Source organism: Emys orbicularis, chromosome 10 (assembly GCF_028017835.1).
Source record: "Emys orbicularis isolate rEmyOrb1 chromosome 10, rEmyOrb1.hap1, whole genome shotgun sequence".
Taxonomy (NCBI): Eukaryota; Metazoa; Chordata; order Testudines; family Emydidae; genus Emys; species Emys orbicularis.
This window is the reverse complement of record NC_088692.1, coordinates 32,087,043-32,099,752: the sequence shown is the minus strand read 5'-3', so window position 1 is coordinate 32,099,752 and position 12,710 is coordinate 32,087,043. Positions and strand designations below refer to the sequence as shown.

At 46.8% G+C, this 12,710-nt stretch overlaps 1 protein-coding gene across 1 annotated transcript in view; it reads left to right on the top strand.

Annotated features, from left to right (window-relative positions):
* The window catches only part of KATNIP (katanin interacting protein), a 201,618-nt gene that overhangs the window by 91,406 nt on the left and 97,502 nt on the right, over positions 1–12,710 (top strand). The gene's annotated exons all lie outside the window — the stretch shown is intronic.

Sequence of the window (12,710 nt, the reverse complement as noted above, 5' to 3'; positions counted from 1 at the left end):
TGTACAGATAAGTGGAATAATCACAGCTTTGTAACTATTCTGCTATCCAGATTTTATTAGAAACCAAAATGAAAAAGTGGTACTTTGAATGACCTGTGGCCTTATGGGAGAGGGCACAGGAAACATGACTTCAACATGTCTCAGGGAGCAGGTGCAGCTATGGGCATGGGGCTTCCTTGGACTACTGAATTGCTAGGGCCTCACTCTCTTGCGGTGAGAAGGGGTCATATGGGTCCCGCTGGTCATATGTGTTTGGAAAATGCAGTTGTATAGTGGCACAAAGAATTAGAAACCCTAAGTAAATGTTTATATTGCACCTGTGCAAAACCTGTTTCATCATTTCAAACCTTGTCATTTAACATTTCTTTTTTTCAAAGTCACTTGCAACTCTTGCTCCATAGACACACCATAGACACAACAGGAAGTAGGTTCACACTGTGCAAGTTATTGGAGTCTTGTTATGCAGATTTAGCTCTGTGGTTTCTATATATTCCACAGGTTTGCTTCTTTTTCTGCATCTTATTGAAGGCTGAATCCTCTCACAGCAGCTCTAGGTTAGTGTTACTCAAGAGAGAACTAGCCAGAGATTATGATTTTGTATAAAACTATTTCTTCTGCATTTACCTTCTCCCTCCACCCAACCTGATCTGAAATAGCATTTGTGTCCTAGAGTGAATAACATCTATGAAAAACAAATGACTTTATGGATAGACTAATTATATTAAAACCAGTAGCTGAAAGCTTGTGCTGCCCCATGGGTGTGGCAGTTGGTCCAAGTAATCCATCATCTGTTCAGTCTCCCCCATACAACCAATGGAATAGTTGCATGTAAACGATCTGTAGAATAAGGGTGGTTATTGGTTGAGTTGTCTCTGATTTCACCATGATTTAAGACTTTTGGCATGGCATAGATACATATCTTGCTGTCACATGCATGTAATTTGTAAAGTCAAAATGGCTGAGAACTTTGAAATTAGATGGTAACACACTGTAACTCCCCATGATGATTGAATCTGGTGATTATTTTGAACAAAAAGAATTCTCAGCCATGGTTGTAGCTGTTCCATCACTACATACTGACTCTACAGACATTCTAGGCTTCAGAGTGACATTCAAAATGACAATCCAAAAATCTTATTATACAGATGCTCCAGTGTCTGCTTTCAAAAGCTCTGTTGTCACCTCCAGCTTTTACTGAATATATACCTGCTGCTGATGGGTTACTTGCATCATTCAATTAATTAAAAGTCTAGTTCTTCTTGATCCTCCCAAGGTTTTTTGGTAAGGAACCAAAATCCTGCCCTTGGACCTTACAGAGCTCATAGCCAATACATACACTAAGTTCAATACGTCTGTTTGTCTGAATGGAGAGTCAGAAAGTCACTAACAGACTAATCAGGCTTTTGAGTAATTTTCTGATCTTCAAACTCAATTTTGTCTCCAGGGATGTGTAGCAAGGAGACCACTTGCTCTGCAAGTGAATCCAGTTGTCTGGATTGGTTCTCTGCACACCATTCCGTCCGTCACTGCTCAGATTTTTTTACTAGGATTTTGTAGGGAACCTAAGCTAGTTAGATGCCAAAAATCTCATTGAATTTCAAAGGGGTTTGGGTGCTTAACTCCCATAGACTCCCTAAAGAACCCCACACTTTGTTAATAAGGATCCAAGGCTCGCAACCATTGTTGCAACTGCTGTAGTTGCTAATGTATATAATAAAAGGGCAGAAGGACCATACCTGAAAACCTGCTGTCTTTCAGATGATGATTGGTCAGAGAGAGGGTATGTGTGTGTATTATAGGTGGAACTCCTACCAACAACTATAGTTAGGGTTGCCTAACTATACTTTTTGTCAAACTTTGTCAAACTTTAACTGTTCAGGCTGAAATTTTCTTAAATTCTTTTAAGAAAGTTTAACCAAAAATAGCTCAACCATTTCTTTAGGGAAAAATAGCTAGTTTTGCCACTGCCTCATACACCTATCTTACGAGGCAAGTATCATTCCTCCTTTATTTTACAGATGGAGTAACTGAAAGGTTGCAAAGGTCAATTCTGGCAGACCTAGGAATTGAACCATCCACTAGATTCTGTGATGCTTTCCGGAAGCTGAGTGGAAAAGATGCCACCTGGAGAGAAAGGGGGTAAAGGAGGCTATAAAGCCCCTTTGTACCTTTCAGATTCTGGGCTGCTTGTGGGTCATGTGGCTTCCAGCATAAATCAGAGCAGTCCCTGAGGGAGCTTTAACTTCTTCAAGTATTGTCCCTGTGAGTGCTCCACTTCAGGTATTCATGTGCCTCTCGAGCCCTTGATCAATGATTTCTAGCTAGCAGTGCCTGTTCAGCCTGCACATGTGCCCTATATCTCCTTGTGCCAGACACCGTGGATATATGAGGTGTATGAGGAAACTGCCCTCAGTTCCTTCTCTGCTGCCTCGACCTGAGGAAGAACACTAGTTTGTCTGCATAGAGGATACTCAGCCATTTCTCTTTACCGTTTTTCCATCAAAGTTATTTAGTTTAAAGTTGTTAATAGTATTGGTATAGATCAGTGGTGGCCGCCACTTCCCACAGCTCTCATTGGCTGGGAACGGCGAACCACGGCCACTGGGAGCTGCGGGCGGATGTGCCTGCGACGGTCATTGTAAACAAACTGTCTCGCGGCCCACCAGCGGATTACCCTGACAGGCCGCAGGTTGCCCACCACTGGTATAGAGAGTTAATTTAGGTGAGAGGACTGTTTCCCCTCTCTGTTTCTCCAGGAGACTTGTCTTCTCCTGATGAGGTATGCCTGGTTTGCCAGGCTTCAAACACTGCCTCTTTTCCCAGGAGGCTATATTGATGGACATTCCAACTGTGTCCATTGTTTGCGGGAGTCCCACATCTTCCAGGAGTGTTCTTTTTGTTTAGCTCTTAGTTCAGGGCTAGGAAGAACAGGGAAATAAAGCTCAGACTGTTGGTGATGGAACGTTCCCTGCAACCACCCTCTGAGCCAGGTCAGGAGACACCCCATGTATGTCTGTCCCTGGACAGATTCAGCGCCACGTCAACATTGGGGCATGCGTCTGCTAAGAAAGGGAAGCCTTTGGAGCATGAAGGGAAGACTCCCAAAAAGTTGAGCACAGACTCTGTATCTGAGGAGCCAGTTCCAAAAAAGACCAGGTCCCCATTGAGAAAGGAACAGCAGTGTGTAGGAGAATGGACATCAAGAGGAAAATAGTGCTGATAGCAATGAAGCTAGCAGTCAGGTAGGCGATCCTAGGTGTAGAATGACTGTACTCAAGGAATGTGGGCAAAGCCTAGCAGAAACAACTAAGATGTTTGTACACCAAAGCAAGGAGCCTGGGTAACAAAATGGAGAAACTAGAACTACTGGTGCAGGAAGTGAAATCAGATATTATTGGGATAACAGAAACATGATGGAATAGAAGTCATGATTGGAGTACAGGGATTGAAGGGTATGTGCTGTTCAGGAAAGACGGAAATAAAAGTAAAGGTGGTGGATTGTAGCATTGTATATTAATGATAAGGTAGACTATAAAGAAATCAGAAGTGATGGAATGGATAAAACAGAGTGTATTTCAGTCAAAATCACTTTGGGAAAGAAAGCTACTAGAACAGGGGCAGGCAAATTTTTTGGCCTGAAGACTGCATCAGGTTTCGTAAATTGTATGGAGGGCCGGTTAGGGGAGGGGGTCGTGGCTTGACCCCCACCTCCTATCTCCCCTCCCCCCCCCCCGGACTCCTGCCTCATCCAACCCCCCCTGTTCCCTGACGGCCCCTCTGGGACTCCTGCCCCATCCACACATCCCTGCTCCCTGACCCCTGACTGCCCCCAGTCCTCCGCCGCCCCATCCAACCCCTCCTCTCATTCCTGACAGCCCCCCCGGGACCCCTTCCCCCTCCAACCACCCCTTCTCCCTGTCCCCTGACTGCCCCCTGCTACCCCATCCAACCCCCCCCTCTTGACTGCCCCCTGGGACCCCTGCCCCAATTCAACCCCCTATTTCTCCCCCAACCACCATCCACAACCCCGCCCCTGACCACCACCCCGAACTCCCCTGCCCTCTGTCCAACCTCCCCTGCTCCCTGCCCCCTTACCGCGCTGCCTGGAGCACCGGTGGCTGTTGCCACCACGCAGCACAGAGCACCGGGTCAGGCCAGGCTCTGCAGCTGCACTGCCCCAGGAGCTCACAGCCCCGCCACCCAGAGCATTGCGCCGGCGGCGGAGTGAGCAAGCTGAGGCTACGGAGGAGGGGGGACAGCAGGGGAGGGGCCGGGGGCTAGCCTCCCAGGCCAGGAGCTCGGGGGCCGGGCAGGATGGTCCCTCGGGCCAGATGTGGCCCGTGGGCTGTAGTTTGTCCACCCCTGTACTAGAGGTTATCTTGGGATAGTGCTTGGGGTATGCTACAGACCCCAGGAGCAGATTTGGGTCTCGCTAGGGACCTCTTTAACGTTCACATCTTCCCATTGTCTTTGTCTATAAAAACTGATTTGGGCTTGCTTTTTTTTAACCTTGGAGCAAGTTATTACAATGTTATAGAATCTTGTGATTTTACGTACAGCACTGATACACACATTTTTACCAGGACAATAACCTTCAGTATATTATGACATTTCAAATGATACCTAACATGGAATACTTTATACAAAATTTATCATAGTTTTGTAAAAGTGGTGAACACGATAGTATAGACCGGGGTCGGCAACCTTTCGGCAAGTCTTCATTTATTCACTCTAATTTAAGGTTTCGCGTGCCAGTAATACATTTTAACGTTTTTAGAAGGTCTCTTTCTATACGTCTATAATATATAACTAAACTATTGTTGTATGTAAAGTAAATAAGGTTTTTAAAATGTTTAAGAAGCTTTATTTAAAATTAAATTAAAATGCAGAGCTCCCCGGACCGGTGGCCAGGACCCAGGCAGTGTGAATGCCACTGAAAATCAGCTCACGTGCCGCCTTTGGCATGCGTGCCATAGATTGCCTACCACTGGTATAGACCATCACACCCTAAGGACCAGGGGCTTTCCTCCTCCTTTCTCCTCCAACAGAACTCCCACTCAAACGCCTCTGTTTACAGTTCTGTTTGCTGGCTCCCATGCCTCACCCATCCATAATTCCTCCCTTAGATCTCCAGGACTGGTTCATGGCTCTTGACCTGCAAGAGGCCTATTTCCACTTATCTATTCATCCAGCACAGGAAGTACCTCAGATTCCTTGTAGAAACATCTAATTATCAGTACAGAGTCCTGCCCTTTGGTCTTTCCACAATACTAAGGGTATTCACCAAGTACTTGGCATTCATGGCAGCTCACCTAAGGAGACAAGGAAACCAAGTCTACCTATACCTCAGAGACTAGCTGATTCAAGGAGATCATCCAACAGGTGACCAACTCAATCCAAGTAACCTTATAGCTCTTCACCTCACTGGGACTCAAAGCCAACATATAAAACTCCACAGTGATTCCAACTCAAAGCATAGAGTTCAGAGGTGCAGTGTTAGACTCCAGGTCAGTGAGAGCTTACCTTCCATAGGAAGGGTTCCAGATAACAGTAAGCCTCATTAACCACCTTGAAGATCATTCAAAAATAGACTCATAGACTCATAGACTTTAAGGTCAGAAGGGACCAATATGGTCATCTAGTCTGACCTCCCGCATGATGCAGGCCACAAAAGCTGACCCACCCACAACAGAATCTTCCAGCCTGCGACCCCTGCCCTATGCTGCGGAGGAAGGCGAAAAACCTCCAGGGCCTCTGCCAATCTACCCTGGAGGAAAATTCCTTCCCGACCCCAAATATGGCGATCAGCAGTACCCCGAGCATACACGCAAGATTCTACAGCCGGACCCTCATTTTACCCGCGATGGCACGTTAATGCCTAATTGACTAAAACCACGTTATCCCTTCAAACCATTCCCTCCATAAACTTATCAAGCCTGATCTTGAAGCCAGAAAGGTCTTTCGCCCCCACCGTTTCCCTCGGAAGGCTGTTCCAAAATTTCACCCCTCTGACGGTTAGAAACCTTCTTCTAATTTCAAGCCTAAACTTCCCCACGGCCAGTTTATATCCATTCGTTCTCGTGTCCACATTACTACTGAGCTGAAATAATTCCTCTCCCTCCTTGGTATTAATCCCTTTGATATATTTAAAGAGAGCAATCATATCCCCCCTCAGCCTTCTTTTGGTTAGGCTAAACAAACCGAGCTCCTCGAGTCTCCTTTCATAGGAAAGGTTTTCCATTCCTCGGATCATCCTAGTGGCCCTTCTCTGTACCCGTTCCAGTTTGAGTTCATCCTTTTTAAACATAGGAGACCAGAACTGCACACAGTACTCCAAATGAGGTCTCACCAGCGCCTTGTATAACGGAAGCAGCACCTCCCTGTCCCTACTAGAAATACCTCGCCTAACGCATCCCAAAATCGCATTAGCTTTTTTCACAGCCACGTCACATTGCCGACTCATAGTCATCCTGCGATCAACCAGGACTCCGAGGTCCTTCTCCTCCTCCGTCACTTCCAACCTATGCGTCCCTAACTTATAACTAAAATTCTTATTAGTCATCCCTAAATGCATCACCTTACACTTCTCACTATTAAATCTCATCCTATTATTTTTACTCCAATTTACAAGGTCATCCAAGTCTCCCTGCAGAATATCCCGATCCTTCTCCGAATTGGCAATACCTCCCAACTTTGTGTCATCCGCAAACTTTATCAGCCCACTCCTACATTCGGTTCCGAGGTCAGTAACGAATAGATTGAATAAAATCGGACCCAAAACCGAACCTTGAGGAACCCCACTGGTGACCTCCGTCCAACCCGACAGTTCACCTTTCAGTACTACCCGCTGCAGTCTCCCCTTTAACCAGTTCTTTATCCACCTCTGGAATTTCATATCGATCCCCATCTTTTCCAATTTAACCAATAATTCCTCGTGCGGCACAGTATCAAACGCTTTACTAAAATCGAGGTAAATTAGATCCACCGCATTTCCTTTATCTAGAAGGTCTGTTACTTTCTCAAAGAAGGAGATCAAGTTGGTTTGGCACGATCTGCCTTTCGTAAACCCATGTTGTAATTTGTCCCAATTGCCATTCACCTCAAGGTCCTTAACTACTTTTTCCTTCAAAATTTTTTCCAAGACCTTGCATACTACAGAAGTTAAACTAACAGGTCTGTAGTTACCCGGGTCACTTTTTTTCCCCTTCTTAAAAATAGGAACCACATTAGCTATTTTCCAGTCCATCGGTACCACCCCCGAGTTTACAGATTTATTAAAAATTATCACCAAGGGGCTTGCAATTTCTCGCGCCAGCTCCTTCAATATTCTAGGATGGAGATCATCCGGTCCGCCCGATTTAGTCCCATTTAGCTGGTCAAGTTTGGCTTCCACCTCTGATACTGTAATGTCAATCGCCCCTCCTTTATTCCCCTCTGTCCCGCTCCCTCTATTCCTAAGCCCTTCATTAGCCTTATTAAACACCGACGCAAAATATTCATTTAGATATTGTGCCATGCCTAGATTATCCTTAATCTCCACTCCATTTACATGCTTCAGCGGTCCCACTTCCTCTTTCTTTGTTTTCTTCCTATTTATATGGCTATAAAACCTCTTACTATTGGATTTAATTCCCCTCGCGAGGTCCAACTCTACACGGCTTTTGGCCTTTCTCACCGCATCCCTACGTGCTCTGACCTCAATAAGATAGGTTTCCTTGCCGATCTGCCCCCTTTTCCATTCTTTGTACGCTTTCTGTTTTTTCTTAATCGCCCCTTTGAGACGCCCGCTCATCCAGCTAGGTCTAATTCTCCTGCCCACTAACCGTTTCCCCTTTCTTGGGATACAGGCCTCGGACAGCTCGTGCAACTTCAGCTTGAAATAATCCCAGGCCTCATCTGCCTTTAGCTCTCTAAGTATGTTAGCCCAATCCACTTCCCTAAGTAGTTGCCTTAATTTATTAAAGTTGGCCTTTTTGAAATCGTAAACCTTAGTCACAGTTTTATTTCTGTTAATCCTTCCATTTAGTTTAAACCGAATTAGCTCATGGTCACTCGAGCCAAGGTTGTCCCCTACTACCATTTCCTCAACTAGGTCCTCACTACTCACCAGCACCAAATCTAAAATGGCATCCCCCCTCGTCGGTTCAGCTACTACTTGCTGAAGGAATTCATCTGCTAGCACGTCTAGGAACATCTGAGCCCTATTATTGTTACTAGCATTTGTTCCCCAATCTATGTCCGGGAAGTTAAAGTCCCCCATGATCACACAGCTCTTATTAGTTTTTACTTCCTTAAAAACATTAAATAGTTCTCTGTCCACATCCAGGCTAGATCCTGGCGGTCTATAGCACACCCCAAGCAGTATCTCAGGGGAGGCTCTAGTAGTTCTTTTACCCAGTGTAATCATTGCCCAGACAGACTCTGTCTTATCCATTCCATCACTTATTATTTCTTTACATTTTAGTTCATTATTCACATACAGTGCCACACCCCCACCTTTACCTTTTTTCCGGTCATTCCTAAACAGCACATACCCTTCGATACCTGTACTCCAGTCATGACTACAGTTCCACCATGTTTCGGTTATTCCTACGATATCAGGTTTCATTTCTTGGACCAGGAGCTCCAGTTCCTCCATTTTGTTACCTAGGCTTCTCGCATTGGTGTATAAACATCTTACCGTATGCTGTCTATCCTTTCTCCCATTAGTTATGCACTTTGGTACGGACCCCCTAGTGTCCATCCGCCCCCTCCTTGTAATGTCCAATTCCCTACCCCTATCTATATCTGTGCTTATCTCTTCGCCCTCATTTTCAGTGTTGGAATCTGGCGTGGAGATCAACTGGACATCTCCCAACCGTCTCCCCCAAGTTCCTAGTTTAAAGCCCTTTTGATGAGATGAGCCAGCCTCCCTCCCAGAAGTCTATTTCCTTCCCTACTCAGGTGAAGTCCATCCCGCGAGAACAGCTGTCTGTCCCCGAACGCCTCCCAGTGGCCATACATCCCAAAGCCCTCCTTATAGCACCACTCCCTCAGCCAGCTATTTATCCTCACAATTCTGTCTGCCCTTTGCTGTCCTTCTCTAGGAACAGGCAGAATCCCACTGAAGATAATCTGAGCCTCAACTTCCTTAAGCGTCTTCCCCAGCCTGGCATAATCTCCCTTGATTCTCTCTAGCGAGAACCTAGCCGTGTCATTCGTTCCTACGTGAAGGACGATCAAGGGGTTCTTACCTGCTCCCTTTAGGATCCTTTTCAACCGCAGGTCCACATCCCGTATCTTAGCGCCCGGCAGACAGCACACCCTTCTGTTTTCTGGGTCCGCCCTGGTTACAGGCCTGTCTAACCTCCTCAGTAAGGAGTCACCAATCACATAAACCTGCCTTTGCCTAGGGGCAGCGCAATCTACCAATCTATCCCCTATTCCCTGCGGCCGTAACTCCTGTCTGTCTCCATTTTCCCTTATAGTCCCCCTATTGCCATCCTGTATCCTCCCGGGGCCGAGTATTGATGCTGTCTCCATCAACTCCTCCCCCCTGTCTATTGGACTAGCTGCCCTTCTTTTCTTCCTCTGCCTCCCACCATCAGTTACCACCTGCTGCGTCCCCTCCTCGTTAGCCAGACACCCAAACCTGTTCCTGAGTTCTATTTCCCCCTCACTAGCCCTCCTTTTCCTTGGCCTGCTTCTCACGGTCACATGCTTCCACTGCTCTTGTTCTCCCCCCGACATTCCCCCCTCACAGACCATAGCCCCCGCTTCCACCTGCACCCCTGAGCATTCCCCTTCAGCTGCCCCTTGCCTTTGCTCCATAAGCTGTTCAAACCCCCTTCTAAACTCTACCAGGGTCTCTCAGTAAGAGTATGCCTTAGTCTGCTGGGATTCATGGACTCATGCACCTATGTTATGCAGTTTGCAGACTTCACCTATGCTCCATAAATGGATGGTTGAAATTAGTATCTATCCAGCAGACACCATGTGGACATGCTGGACAAGGTCCCACATAAAGTCCTCATTAAACTGGTGGAAAAACCCTCTTCACGGGTACAGTGGAGTACCCTTCTCCACACCTCTATCTACAAAGACTTTGGTAACAGTCACCTTTCACTCAGGGACGGGGGGGGGGGGGGGGCTCCTCTGGATCACCATCAGTCTCAAGGCCTGTGATTCCCTCAGAGTTGTCCCCAGAAATGTGCCTCTTGTACTGCCCAGTATCTGCCTGGACAGTACAAGCTCATAGAAAATCTGTCATTCCATTAATAGAAAATGATATGTAAACATCTTGTTATCCCAAATGAAGTTCCCAAACACTTCAATCCAAACACACTGGTTTAGATAAAACCAGAAAACAAGTTTATTAACTACAGAAAGGAAGATTTTAATTGATTACAAGTAATGAGGCATAAAAGTCAGAATTGGTTACAAAGAAATAAAAGGTAAAACGCAAACTAATACCTAACTGAACAAGCTACGTGAATTCAAAGTGAAAGTCTCTCTCACTACATGTTCTAGCTGTCTTACTGGCTGAATTTTCCAGACAGGATCTCCCCCCAAGTCAAATCATGCTTCCTTTGTCTTTCAAGTGTTGTCGATGCAGTGAGTACAGATGAATGGACATATGATTTGTGTCCTCCGTTCTCACTTCTTATAGTTATTTTCCTCTTTGAAAATCATCTCCAGCTGAGGTTCAGGAGGCAGAAAGTCTGTTTGCATAGGAACCTCCAGCTGTTCCATTGGCAAGATGTAGATTTCTTGCTCACACCCGTCTTCCTGTCAAAGAATGGCCGCTTAATCAGGGATTGATTATGTTGACACCTGGTTGAGGTGTTGGCTAGCCTGTCTCTGGGGAACTTGTTTGAAGCTATTTCCCCAGACTTGGAACATGTCTTATAGAGTAAAATTGTATAACTTTACATACAGTGCTGTCACACATATTTTACCAGGATGATAATGTTCAGCAAATTATGACTTTTCAAATGATACCTTACAAGGCATACTTTGTACAAAATTTATCATAGTCTTGTAAAAAGGGTGACTATAAGGGTAGGGATCTCACACCATTACATCAGCTTGAAGGGCAGGCAGGGCCAGTGCAAGGAAGTTTCACACCCTAGGCGAAACTTCCACCTTGCACCCCCCCCCCCAGCCCTGTGGCAGCTCCCCCCCCCTCCGCCCTGAGGTGCCCCCCGCCCGCGGCAGCTCCCCTCCCCCGGGGAGCCGTGCGGCAGCTCCCCACCCCAGCTCACCTCTGCTCCGCCTCCTCCCCGAGCAAGCCGCCCCCGCTCTAATTCTCCTCTCCTCTCCTCCCAGGCTTGTGGCGCCAAACAGCTGATTGGCTCCGCAAGCCTGGGAGGCAAGAGAAGTGGAGCAGCGACGGCGTGCTCGGGGAGGGGGCGTAGCAGAGGTGAGCTGGGGTGGGGAGCCCTGCGGCAGCTCCTCCCCCCCCCCCGCCCTGAGGCACCCCCGCGGCAGCTCCCCACCCCCCCGGCCCGGGGAGCCGTGCGGCACCTCCCCACCCCAGCTCACCTCTGCTCCGCCTCCTCCCTGAGCACGCCGCCCCCGCTCTAATTCTCCTCCCAGGCTTGTGGCGCCAAACAGCTGATTGGCGCTGCAAGCCTGGGAGGCGGGAGAAGTGGAGCGGCGACCGCGCGCTTGGGGAGGATTGCTGTAAAAAAAAAATTGAGGGCACCGCTTTTTGGCGCCCCCAAAACTTGGTGCCCTAGGCAACTGCCTAGTTCGTCTTAATGGTAGCACCGGCCCTGAGGGCAGGAGATATTCTGGTCCTCATAGCGGGTCCCCCTTATACAGTATTTCATAAGGACAACATCATCCTCAGGTCTCAACCCAATTCCCTACCCAAAATTGTTTGAGTTCCATGCATACCAATTTATTCATCTCCTAGTTTTCTTTCCCGAGACTTGCTCAACGTTGGGGGAAGCTAAAATTCACACACTTGATGTAGTACTGACATGACGACAACAACCACTCAGAAATGTACTGCGGCTTTATGTGGCCTTTGCAGAGATGGTTATAAGTCAAGCAATATCTTCAGAGCTTATCTAAGTGGGTCTCTAACTGTATAAGGAGTTGTATGTTATGCAATTATGTTATGTATTCATAATGTAAGTTATGAATTAGCCAGCTTAGGTCCACCTAACCACATTAGAGCTGCCTGTTTGAAGAATGTCCCTATTTCTGAAATCTGTAGGGCTAGGGCTAGAGCAGTTACATAGAGCTTGGTCCACACATTTACAAAACACTTCTATTTCATGATAGACACTTCCAGATTGGATGCCCATTTTGGTAGAGCTGTCCTACAGCCCTTTTGACTCCTACTGCCCACCTCCAATCAAACAGATAATTGCTTGTTGGTCACCAAGAGTGGAATCTATGTGATCAATCACTTGAAGGAGAAATGGCTACTTACCCTACAGTAACTGTGGTTCTTTGAGATTTGTTGTCCACATGTATTCCACAACCCGCCCTTCTACCCTGCTACTGCAAAGTTCTACTCCTCAGGGATTCTGTAATGGTGAAGGAACTGTGGGAGGGTTGGGCCTGCTCCACCCCATATGGCTTCAGATGGGTATGTTGGAGGGGTATAAGGAAGTAAAGGGTGCAGGCATGGCCCCAATGGATTCTGCTGGCCAAAATAATCGTATCTCACATGCATTGGGCATATTCGCACCAAGAGTAAAATTGATTTGGATAAC